The sequence below is a fragment of the Archocentrus centrarchus genome, chromosome 15 (genome assembly GCF_007364275.1).
Source record: "Archocentrus centrarchus isolate MPI-CPG fArcCen1 chromosome 15, fArcCen1, whole genome shotgun sequence".
Lineage (NCBI taxonomy): Eukaryota > Metazoa > Chordata > Actinopteri > Cichliformes > Cichlidae > Archocentrus > Archocentrus centrarchus.
In genome coordinates, this window is record NC_044360.1 from 8,942,315 (window position 1) to 8,956,074 (window position 13,760).

The following is a 13,760-nucleotide window of genomic DNA, read 5'->3' on the forward strand; positions in this document are numbered from 1 at the left end:
AGCGGCTGGACCAGACGGTATTAGTGGACGTGTCCTTAAGACCTGCGCTGACCAGCTGGCACCTGTGTTTACACTGATATTCAACCTCTCACTGAAACTGTGTGTGATTCCCACCTGCTTTAAAAAGTCCATCATAGTCCCTGTCCCAAAGAAACCACACCCCAGCAGCCCCAATGACTTCAGGCCCATAGCGCTCACCTCTGTGGTGATGAAGTGTTTTGAGAGACTCATCAAGACATTCATCACCTCCTCACTGCCCTCCACCCTCGACCCACTACAGTTTGCATACCGGCCAGACAGATCCACAGATGACGCCATATCCTTCCTCCTCCACAAGACCCTTTCACACATAGACACTGGTAAGGGGAACTATGTGAGAGTGCTGTTTGTAGATTACAGCTCAGCATTCAACACCATAGTTCCCTCCAGGCTGGTCTCTAAGCTGCTGGACCTGGGCCTGGGCCCATCCCTGTGCAGGTGGGTTCACAGCTTCCTGACCAGCAGACCACAGGTGGTACGAGTGGGTCACCTCACCTCATCCTCCCTCACCCTCAACACTGGATCCCCCCAAGGCTGTGTGCTCAGCCCTCTGCTGTACTCACTGTACACCCATGACTGCGAGGCCACGTCAGAGTCCAACGTCATCATCAAGTTTGCTGACGACACTGCTGTTGTGGGACTAATCTCTCACAATGAGGAGACAGCCTACAGGAGAGAGGTCTCCCGCCTGGAGAACTGGTGCCAGGAGAACCACCTCCTGCTCAACGTCAGCAAAACGAAGGAACTGATTGTGGACTTCAGCAGGAAGCAGCAGAGGGACTACCATCCACTTGTCATCAGTGGTGCTGAGGTGGAAAGAGTGGACACTTTCAAATACCTGGGAGTGACCATCTCACAGGACCTGTCCTGGACTCATCACATAAACAGACAGCGTCTCTACCTCCTCAGGCGGCTGAGAGACTTCAAGCTCCCACTCAAGGTGCTCAGGAACTTTTACACCTGCACCATCGAGAGCATCATGCGTGGGAGCATCACCACCTGGATGGGAAACTGCACCAAGCAGGACTTCATGGCCCTAAAAAGGGTGGTTCGTTCAGCTGAACGGACCATCAGAACCACCCTCCCCAACCTGCAGGACATTTACACCAAGCAGTGCAGGCTGAGGGCCATGAAGATCCTAAAACAGCCCAGCCACCCCGGACACTCTCTCTTCTCCCTGCTCCCATGAGGCCGGCGTTACCGCTGCCTGAGGGCTAAGACTGAAAGGTTGAAGAAGAGTTTTTACCCACAAGCCATCCGTCTGCTCAACTCTGAGCCCTAACTGGACCATTATTGCACAATGTAAATATTATAATTTTTATCTTCCGGCGCCGCGCGAGCAGGCAGCCAGTTTCAGCAGCTCCGCACTAATTCCGTGTTTTTTCTCATTTTGTTTAGTATTAGATGTGTTTTTGTGTTTCTGTATCTTCTGCTCTTTTTCCTCATGATGGAGCAGACTTTTTTCTGGAAAACTTTGTTTTTATTTACCCTTTTTATGGTGTTTATGTTTGGAGACTGCGAGAGTGGCCACGCTCCTATTGTTTACTCTCGGGACCAGCTGATCTCCATCGGGCGCTCCGCTGTGCCTACTCCTGCAGAACGACTCGATATTCCCCGCGAACTGAGAAGGAAGAGACGCGGGAGACGTGCGGGCATAGGTCGTCGTTGCCAGGGGAGAAGGTACAGGCCCGTCATCCCGTCCATCATCATGGGAAACGTGAGATCTCTTCCCAACAAAGTGGACGAGCTGGCGGCGCTAACGCGACATCAAAGGAGCTACCGGGAGAGCAGCCTCATGTGCCTGACGGAGACGTGGCTAACCGAGCTAACCCCGGACTCACACATAAACATGGACGGCTTTCATTTGATCCGTGCCGACAGAACCAAGGAGAGTGGTAAGAAGAGGGGCGGGGGTCTGGCTGTGTTTGTAAACGATAGATGGTGCAACTCCAGACATCTAACCATCAAAGAGACGCTCTGCAGTAAGGACATTGAAATGCTCGCTGTTGGTATGAGACCGCACTATCTTCCTCGGGAGTTTTCACATGTTATTGTGGTAACTGTGTATGTGCCGCCCTCTGCTAACGCTGCTGCAGCCTGCGATGTCCTCCATGCTACTACCAGCAGACTCCAAACACAGCACCCACAGGCCCTCTTTCTGATCTCAGGGGACTTTAACCACGTCTCCCTGTCCTCCACTCTCCCCACCTTCACCCAGTATGTCACCTGCCACACCAGGAATACCAACACACTGGATCTACTGTATGCCAACATCAAGGAGGCATACAGCTCATCACCTCTGCCTCCCCTGGGGGGCTCAGATCACAACCTGGTTCATCTCCAGCCTGTGTACAAACCCTTGGTACACAGAGAACCAGTTGTGACACACACAGTGAAGAAATGGTCTGAGGAGACTGAAGAAGCTCTGAGAGACTGCTTTAGCTCCACTGTGTGGGAAGAGCTTTGTGCCCCTCATGGGGAGGACATCGACAGCATCACGGACTGCATCACTGATTACATCAATTTCTGCGTGGAAAACACTGTGCCCACCAGGAGGGTACGGTGTTTTTCAAACAACAAACCCTGGATCAACTCTGAAATAAAGGCTCTCCTGAAGGAGAAGAAGAGAGCCTTTAGATCAGGAAATAAGGAGGAGCTGAGAGCCGTGCAGAAGGATCTGAGAAGGAAAATCAGGGATGGAAAAAACATCTACAGGAAGAAGATGGAGGACCAGCTACAGCAGAGCAACATCAGTGGGGTTTGGAGGAGTTTGAACTCAATTTCAGGCCACAAACCAAGCCCTAGGGTTGTGGGAGACTTAGAGTGGGTTAACAACCTGAACCAGTTCTTTAACAGGTTTGACCAGCCACCCACCCCTCCCCCAGCCCAGTCCCCCCTGCTGTCAGCCCCACCATCTTTAATGACTGCCAACCTTTCTTCTTCTTGGGACCTCACACCTCTCAGCTCTCAGCCATCACCCACCCCCTTCACTTCTGAGGACTCCATCTCACAACCCCCATCCCCCACCTCCATCTTGTCCCTCTCAACTCATCATGTGAGGAAGGAGCTACGTAAGATCAAGGTGCGAAAGGCTGCTGGTCCAGACGGCATCAGCTCCAGGCTCCTGAGGTGCTGCGCAGATCAGCTGTGTGGCATCATGGGATACATGTTCAACCTGAGCTTGAAGCTGGGGAAAGTACCACAACTGTGGAAGACCTCCTGTGTGGTACCGGTACCAAAGACCAAACATCCAAAGGATCTTAGCAGCTACAGGCCGGTAGCCCTGACATCGCATCTAATGAAGACCCTCGAGAGGCTGGTCCTCAACCATCTACGCCTCATGGTGTCGTCTTCGTTGGACCCGCTGCAGTTCGCCTACTGGCCTGGCATCGGGGTGGATGACGCCATCATCTACCTCCTGCACCGAGCTCTGACCCACCTGGAGAAGCCTGGAAGCACTGTGAGGATCATGTTCTTTGATTTCTCCAGTGCTTTTAACACCATCCAGCCAGGACTTCTGAGAGACAAGCTGGAACTGTCAGGAGTGGACCACCACATCTCCGAGTGGATACTGGACTACCTCACTGACCGCCCACAGTACGTGAGGACACAGGGCTGTGTCTCTGACAGGCTGGTCTGCAGTACGGGGGCCCCACAGGGAACTGTGCTGGCACCGTTCCTCTTCACCCTCTACACTGCAGACTTCTCCATCAACTCCCCACGCTGCCATCTGCAGAAGTTCTCTGACGACTCTGCCATAGTTGGCCTCATCACAGGTGAGGATGACTCAGAGTACAGACAGTGGACTCAGGACTTTGTGGACTGGTGCCAGCGGAACCACCTCCTGATCAACGCCGCTAAAACCAAGGAGCTGGTGGTGGATTTCCGCAGGCGCAGACCCACCACACGGACACCGGTGAACATCCAGGGAGTGGACATTGAGATAGTGGACTCTTATAAGTACCTGGGTGTTCACCTAAACAATAAACTGGACTGGACTCATAACACTGATGCGCTCTACAGGAAGGGTCAGAGCAGACTCTACCTGCTGAGAAGGCTGAGGTCTTTTGGAGTGCAGGGGGCACTCCTGAAGACCTTCTATGACTCTGTGGTGGCATCAGCCATCTTCTATGCAGCAGTATGTTGGAGCAGCAGCTTGTCTACAGCTGAGAGGAAGAGGATAGACAAGCTCATCAGGAAAGCCAGCTCTGTCCTAGGATGTCCTCTCGACTCAGTGCAAGTGGTGGGAGACAGAAGGACTCTGACCAAAATAACATCACTGATGGACAAGGTCTCCCATCCCATGCATGAAACTGTTGCTGAGCTGGAGAGCTCCTTCAGTGACAGACTGCTGCATCCTAAATGCACAAAGGAGCGTTACCGCAGATCCTTCCTCCCAGCAGCTGTAAGACTTTATAACCATCACTGCTCCCAACAAAAACCACAATAGCCTACACAATGTAGGATAATATATAATATACTGTAAATAGTCCGGCCTGTTAAGGTTCAACACACAGGCACATCATGTACATTGTATATAGTGTTATTATTATTAGTAGTAGTATTAAGGTTAATATTGTTTGTTGATTTTATATATATTCTTTTCTTAATAGTGTGAATTATTATATCTTTATTTATATTTATAATAACTGCGGCTGCTGTTACACCCAAATTTCCCCTCTGTGGGACAATAAAGGCTGTTTCTTCTTCTTCTTCTTCTTCTTCTTCATATTGATCTTGTACAGTTCTAGGTATTCCAGGATCCATGTGTGCACCATCGAGTCATAAGCTTTCTTGTAATCAATCCAGGCGGTGCACAGGTTGGTCAGTCGGGTCTTACAGTCTCGAGTGACTGCTCTGTCTACCAGTAGCTGGTCTATTGCTCCCCTTGTCTCTCTGCCTATCCCTTTCTGCGCCTTGCTCATGTATTGTGCCACATGCCTGCTGATCTTAGCAGCTTTGATGCCTAACAGGAGTTTTGATGTACTGAGGCAGGTTATGGGCCAGTAGTTGGATGGGACAGGTCCCTTCTGGGGGTCTTTGGGAATTAGGGCCGTCCGACCTCAGTCAAGCCATTCTGGATGTGTCTTAGCCTCTAGCAGCTGGTTCATTTGTGCTGCCAGGCACTCGTGGAGTGCAGTTAGCTTCTTTAGCCAGTAGGTGTGTATCATGTCAGGGCCTGGTGCTGTCCAGCTCTTCATTTGTGAGACTCTGTCCTGGGTGTCTGCTACTGAGATGGTTACTGGATCCTGTTCAGGGAGGTTGCTGTGGTCTGCTCTTAGATCCACCAGCCACTGGGCATTGGTGTTGTGTGATGCATCGTTCTCCCATATGCTCTTCCAGTAGGCACCCCCATGAAGCAATTTCTCATATTGTTCACCTGCCAGTGAGAGAACACCTTGGATGGTTCGGTGGAGAACATCTGGTTTATTCTCCTGGCTTCTATTTCCTTGCTATACAGGGCTGGACTGGGACAAAAAATCGGTCCTGGCATTTTTGGCTTAGACCGTCCCGCAACTATGTCTTAAAAGCATTTGCCACTGTCTTACTCTTATTCAATGTGGGCATATCTTTTGCTAATAATACTTTTATACATTTTTTACACTTACTTTAGTAATGTTTAAATTGCAAAGCTTTTACTTATCATTTAGCAGTTTTAAAATCTGTTATTTCACTTGAGTGCTTTTTAAAACATGTTTAACCACAGTATAAAGGCTACAAATTCAAACTACTATGCAGCCTTTCAACACACCTTTTTAACCTAAATATCTAAAATGCTATGATGTAGCCTAAAATGGACATTTGCTGCTCATCCAACACTTTTCAGCCTTGAACATTTGCTATTTTATCAGATTAAGATGCCATGGCTGCCAGATTTTGGGTAGTATGCAAATACCAATAAATACTGATACTAATTAATCACCACTGCTCATCATTCTCATGTAATAGAGCTAACATTACCTCCATCACCTCAAAGTTCCTGTATTATCCTAACGTTACTACATGCTTGCGTACTACACTTTCCTGCTCACTCTGTTCCTCGTTTTTCCTTTCAAAAGCCTGCATCTCTGGCTGCTCCTTTCCCTGTCCACTGCTGCTGTCTTCACTTACAGCCTGCTGTTGCTGGAGCACTGCTGTTACAGAGGACATGGAGGCTACAGCAACGAACATGTCTGTGATCTTTACATATTTTGTAACATCTACAGTGACACTCTTCAATTTCTTAACTTCTGCACACCCCTTTCTGCCGCTTCAGTTTCTCCATGTTGCCTCTCCTTTAACACACACGCTCAACACTGAAACTAGCGGGAGTTACAGGGGACCACACAGAGAAAGGGTGGGGCCGCTTTCGTCCTATATCCTGATGGGTTCAGTCCACTGTTTATATTGAAGATGGCCCAATGGGCCACCCCCTCTAAATTGTGAGCCAGTCTCTTAGAAAAAAAAAAAAGGAAGGAAAAAAAATCCAACAGCATCAGCCCCTGAGGATGCATATATATATATATATATATATATATATATATATATATATATATATATATATATATATATATATTAGGGGTGGGACTTTAACGCGTTAATTTCGATTAATTAATTATGGGGAAATTAACGCGTTAAAAATTTTAACGCATTTTAACGCACTTTGCACCGTGGAACGTTTCTCAGTGCGCGAGTTCCCGGCATACAGATTATATCGAAGCACAATGTCCAAATTAGGGGCCGAATCCTGTGAAGGACCGGCCCACGTCTTTCGCAGCCCACAAAGGCCGGAAGTGAGCGGCTAGCCTTCATATCAGCTGGAGAGGTCTTAGCATCCCTCCTGTATGTGTGTGTGTGTGTGTGTATATATATATATATTATATATATATATATAGTACTATATATATATATATCTATATATTCTATAATTATATTTATATTATATATAATATATATATGTTGTATATATATATATGTGTGTATATATATATATGTGTAATATAATATATGTGTATATATCTATATATGTGTCTATATATATATGTGTACTACTATATATGTGTATATATCATATATGTGTTAATACTATCTATGTGTATATATTATATATATTATATATGTGTATATAATATATATATATATATATATGTGTATATTATATATCTGTATATATTATGTATCTATATATATGTATATATATGTATATGTATATGTCTGTATCTGTCTATGTCTATATATGTATATGTATATATATATTATATCTAGTATATATGTTATTAATATATATATATATCTGTATATATATTGTTATATTGTCCTATATATATATATATGGCTACTGTATATATCTATATTGTATATGTATCTGTCTCTTATCTCCTGTCTATATATATTTAATATATCTTTATATATCTTATATTTATGTATATATATCTATGTCTATATCTATATAATATCTATATATTGTATTATATATATATGTCTAGTTCTAGTATCTATATATGTACTGTATCATATGTCTCTGTATCTAGATTTTGTATTATGTTATGTATATGTCTTTTATCTATCTATCTATATTATGTATATCTATATATTATATATATAATTATTATTATGTATATGTATATATATATTATTTATATGTATATATATATATATACACACACACACACACATACAGGAGGGATGCTAAGACCTCTCCAGGCTAAGGAATGGGACCCTGAATGCCATTAGGTATCACACCTCAGACTGTCCAGGAGCTCAGTGATTCCCGGTCCAGATCTGCAGGAGATCCCCTCCAGACACCATCTGTCATCTCTTAGGAGTGTCTCATTATGATGTAAACTCAGCAAGGCTGAGTTTACATCCGTGATCATACTTTTCCACATTTATTATATCCATGTTTCCTAATATGTCATTTTATATACGTTAAAAAATGTTTTTTTTTCTTTTTAAAGACATGCTCTTTACAAGCCTACTGAAATATTTTCAGTAAGCTACAGACATCCTTCCTCCATCAGATTAAAAGCACATTAAAGAACTCAAAGAGCTTCACCTTAATGCACTTTTTTTTTTTTAAACAGATGAGCTTAATTTTTAATCTGCATAAATAACTCTTTTTAGATGTGACTTTGTGGCAAACACTTGTATTTTAAGTACTTGTGAAATCTCAGAAAAATTGTTTGTTTTTTATCTTGTGGCTATCACAATGAAATATAAAACTCTCAGTCTTAACCACCAGACAAACACACACGCAGCCATATTAGGAGAGACACACCTTGCACTAGCTCCTCTATTATGGATCTAGTCTCAGGATATGCACTCACTCACACACACACACACACACACATACAAAAACACATGTGCACACAGTAATAAAGAATGCATTGTGTTTTGTATCCTGATCTGGGAAAACAAAACTACATTTTTTAATTTATTTTTTATATATATATCAATAAGAAGAGAAAATATGTATACGCCCCAGGACTCAGACTCCCCTCATGCTGTGAACTCTAGCCTCAAGGTAAGCAAGATAGTCTGATGGCTGGACAAACTGCATTTCTAAGCCCTTTTGATGCACATTTCCACTCTAAGCTTCACAGGACTCATTCTATGGCTGACCCATACCTTCTGGAGGATGACAACCATCAATGACTACTTCACAAACATGTAATGTTTACTTTGCATTTGGTTAATGCTCCAAAACATCTAAAATGTTTCAACTGTAACAAGCTCTTAAAAAGGTAGGAGCTTTTTAACTGTGTAGCTTTTAGCAGTTAAAGAACCAGATATTTAGCTCAGGGGTTGGTTGAAAGCAAGATGAAAAGAATGAAAAGAAGCAAATTAAAAGTATAGTAAAGATGTAAAACACACACATACATTTTAACCCATTCACCTAGCAATTCTGTGCACATTCTCAAAATGCAACCGATACCAAACAAACATTCCAGCACAGCATGTGATAACAAAAAGATGGTCTCTGCTGACATTCTGATGTTGATGCTGCACTTTGAGTTTCACAAACTGAAGCAGTGTTCATAACAATTTAAGATGCTTTCCAGGTCTGCCACTAAGACTCTCACTTTTTCCTTTAATAACACCAATAGGACATTATTTTTGTGAGTGTCATTTTAGCATGTAACTACTGACTGTGTGAAATTCCCCAGCCCCACCTCTTCTACTTCTTCCTCCTCAGACACAATGGTCCACCTGAGGCACAAAGAGAACTAGGTGAGAACGTCTCAGTGTTTCCAGGTGATAACAATCACGTCTACAGTTCTAAAGTTTTTCAGTCTGCAGTGGAGAATCATTTATAGCTACACAATGATGGTCCATATTGAGTGATCTGCAGTGGAGTCACTTTTCAAAATTTGTCTTCAACTTAATACATTATCTTCATCTATATAGTTAACCGAGAGAGCTTGACATGGCACAGATAAGATTTTTGTTTCCTGTTAAGCACAATCAAAAATAATTTTTTTAAAAAACATCTATAAAAGTAACACTGCTTGCTTTCAAACAAGGTCATGTTTTACTGTTTCGTTAATAAACTTAATGCACTGACATTTGATAATGCTAATGATGATAAATGCTTTATTTTTCCCATATTTGGAAAATGTGTTTCAGCTCTCTGCAAACCGCGGACTGTGGTGGAAGGGTTTGTGTGTCCCAGTGATCCCAGGTGCTATGTTGTCCGGGGGCTTTTGCCCCCTGGTAGGATTTCCCAAGGCAAATTGGTCCTTGGTGAGGGGCCAGACAAAGAGCAATTCAGATGACCCCTATGGAAGAAAGATCAATTGATCAGTTTGCTCTGCCCAGGATAGAGTTACCACTCTGGAGCTAGGCCTAGGAAGGAAGGGTGCCTGGTGGCCGGGCCTTAGCCCATGTGGCCTGGCTGGGAGCAGCTCTGGAACCAGTCTCCAGACTGGACTCTGTTCCAGTCTGAAGTTGCAATCAGTAAGTGGCAGTCTGGGGTGGGTATCCTTGTATGTCAATGATTGATTTTGTAATCGCATGTCAGATCTCCGGCGATATGTTCTAGACGATCGGGCGAAGAGAGGAGTTAAGCTGTCAACTGATCACCACCTGGTGGTGAGTTGGATCAGGTGGTGGAGGAAGATGCTGGAGAGACCTGGCGTTCCCAAACATGTAGTGAGGGTACACTGGAAATGCCCAACAGAGGTCCTAGTCCACAAGATCTTCCCACCTGTGGTAAAACTTTGATGGCATTCCCAGGGGGGGGTTGGGAAATGGAGTCCAAATGGAACATGGTCTACACCTCACACCTCTAGAGGGTACTGCATGGAACTGTGGCTGCAAGGAGGTTGGCTCTGGATGCTGATAGGCTGTCTTGGTTGATACACCTCTGCAATGTTATGTGGAGATCTGGGGCAGTGCCACTGGATTGGCAAACTGAAGTGGTGGTTCCCATATTCAAGAAGGAGGACCAGAAGGTGTGCTCCAACTATTGGTGGATCACACTCCTCAGCCTCCCTCGGAAGGTCTATGCCAGGGTGCTGGAAAGTAGAGTTTGTCCATTAGTTAAACCTCAGATTCAAGAGGAACAATGTGGTTTTGATCTTGTTCAAGGAACACTGGACCAGCTGATTATCCTCCCAAGGATATTCCAATGTGTGAGGGAATTTGCCCATTCAGTCTACATGTGTTTTGTGGAACTGGAAAAGGCATTCAGCCATGTCCCCCAGAGATGAGTCCACTGTCAGAGGCCATAAGAAGATCATTTGTAACCTTCACTAATGTTTTTTCTGTACTGTGATGAATTCTGAAACCTGACTGAAACTCTTCGAATAAACCGTTCCTCTGCAGATGATCAGTTAGCTGTTTTACAACTATGCTTTCAAGATTTCAACAGAGCTCTGACTCTTTGTCAGCCTGGCTGCAGTGCTGAAAAGAAACCTGGGGTTTGTGAATTATACCAGGAAGTCAAGCACTTCTGATTTGAAACTTTCTTTCTCAGAGGAGTCATACACAGTGAGGATGTAAAACTATTGACAAGATAATCTCCTCAGACAGGAGCAGGTTTGCAGGGAACACTGTTGAGTCTTCAGTTTCTATGCCACATGTCAGAAAAAGATCCAGAGTGTGATTAAAGTGGTGGTGGGCTCATTTACATTTTGAGAGAAGCCAATTGAATATAATAATAGATTAAACGCAGTGTTGAGGCTGTCATTTTCAGCATCTACATGGATGTTAAAATCAACCACTATAATTATTTTATCTGAACTGAGCACTAAATCAGTCTGAAAAATCAGACCAACTCTGAGTAAGGGCCAGGTGGAAGATAGATGACAAATAAAACATTTTTTTTGAGTTTTGCAATTAGGTTGGACAAGGCTAAGAGTCAGGCTTTTTAATGAATTAAAACTCTGTCTGGTTCTTTGGTTAATTAAAAAGCTGGAGTGGAAGACTGCTGCTACTTCTCGACTTGTGCTTTGGCTGACTGTTAATGTGACTCAGGGGTGAAGATTCATTTAAATTAACATTCATATTGCTATAACCAGGTTTCTGTATAAAGCAGAATGAATAATTATGTTGATCAATTATTAAATAATTTACTAAAAGGGCCTTTGAAGAGGGAGAGACCTAAGTTTAATAATCCACATGTAGCTGTTTTACTCTTTGGTGCAGTTGAGGATGCTATTTTTTATTTTTTTTTTCGCCATGAATTTTTATGCTTAAGATGTTTTTTGCATGTTTTTGGTTTGTTTATTGGTGGTCGTGGAGCAGGCACCGTCTCAGTGGGGATGGGGTTTTGGGGGATGACAGGAGGAGAGAAGCTGCAGAAAGGCGTGTAAGACTGCAATTCTCTTCCTGGTCTCAACCCTGGATTCTCGCGTTTTGTTTTTTGGAATAACCATGTTTAATTACCAAGGACGTCAATTATTATTTTACCAAATTTATATTTAGCCTTAGCCAGCAGTTTAAAATTTCCTTCTCTGTTGCCTGCTCTGGCCCCTGGAAAACATGTGACTATGGTTGCTGGTATTGCTAGTATCCAATAATCCCATGTATTCCTCCTGCTGCCCATCACTAATGCATCCAACCACTGCAGAATCATAAAGAGTATTTCTGTGGGGAACATGATTCAGAGTTGTACTTAAAAGTCTGAGGTGTACAAGGTGAACAGGAATGGAAGTACAGTAGTACAGTCTCCTGTGGAGCTCCTGTATTGCACATCACCAAATCAGAGCACTGTCCACATACTGTTGCCGGTCTCTCAGATAGTCAGTAATCCATGTGATAGATGGCGGTCGTGATTACTGACATTGCCTGTAGCTTCTCTCTCAGTAACAGCATCTAGCCAATGTCTAAAACTTGTCAATGTCTAAGAATTTTTAAATACTCAAGGGCTCAGTTATACAGACACACCATTTATTATGTTGTTATTTTTTTTAATGTGTTTACTTTAGTGTGCACCTAACATACTAAAGTAAACATAAAATGCATATTATTTCCTGACATAACACCAAACCTACATAAATATCCCACAATGGGCCAAGACATAACATCAACAATGCTTCAAATTAAGTGTACAGATATAAAATGTTTTCACTTTTTCATGTATAATGTAATTTCTTTTTTCATTTATCATTTCTTGCCCAATCTTAAATAAGGCTGGCTTATCAACCCTCTAACTGGCTTTACAAAATGTATATTATGGTATCTCTGGATTTTTGTTGTTTACAGTCAAAGTTCCCCCCAAATTTTTTCTAGCAATTTTCATTGTGTTTTCAACAGAGGGGACTGAGTTAATGCTACTTATAAATCAATACATCAGTTCTTACTGGACTTGCAGCAGTTTGCCGTAGTATACCTTTCTGTAAGAATTAGGTCACAGCACCACACACCACTTTACAGTGTGCAGTGTATATAAAACAAATATTTAGCATAATAGATGAGGAATTTTTTGTTTGTTTGTTTTATGTTTTCTATAAAGGTACATAATCTATAAGATTTAATTTCTTTATTATTTTATTCAGTCATTATCTACATACGATGGGGGAAAAAATCTTGTTCATTGCTACTGCCAATCAAGGGATAATCTAAAACCTGTGAACATAATTTCAGGACCAAACACTTCTCTGTCCCATCTGAACTTCACAAAGAGTTTCTTTTTCCTTTGTTTGATGCAGCCTCAGGATATTCTACTACTATGGACCTGATGATGATCCAGTTTTTCAGAGCTAAACAATGCTCTGGTCATCTGGGCCAGCATACAGTTACCCAGCAACAGAGCTGGAATGTGGAATTACAGGATGTGGAATATGATTCACCTGCAAACGCTGCACCAACAAAAGGCTTGGTGTGTTTATACACACTCAGAAAGACCACTTTAGGCATTGGACCGGAGACTTGGAGTATCACTTCTGAGGATAAGGCCTTTATAGTCAGTCTTCAGTCTGTTTGAAGTTCAGAGATTAACATTGTGGGTTAAATGTGTGTTAGTTTCAAGATTAAGGTCATGTTAGACAATGAGGGGGCATCAGGGAATGAATAATGCTATTAGGTCATAATAAGAATTACAAACATGCTGAAAGGTATTTGCACTCTTACTGTGTCATTTTGGAAATATGCTTATTGGCTTTGTTTACCTTCTTGAGTAACATGAGATGGCTGATATATTGTAAGGTAAATTTAAAGTTATCCTGGGGAGTTGTTGAATACACATTGGGAAATAAAATCTGGCCTCTACTCACTAATTAATATGTTATAGCTCATTC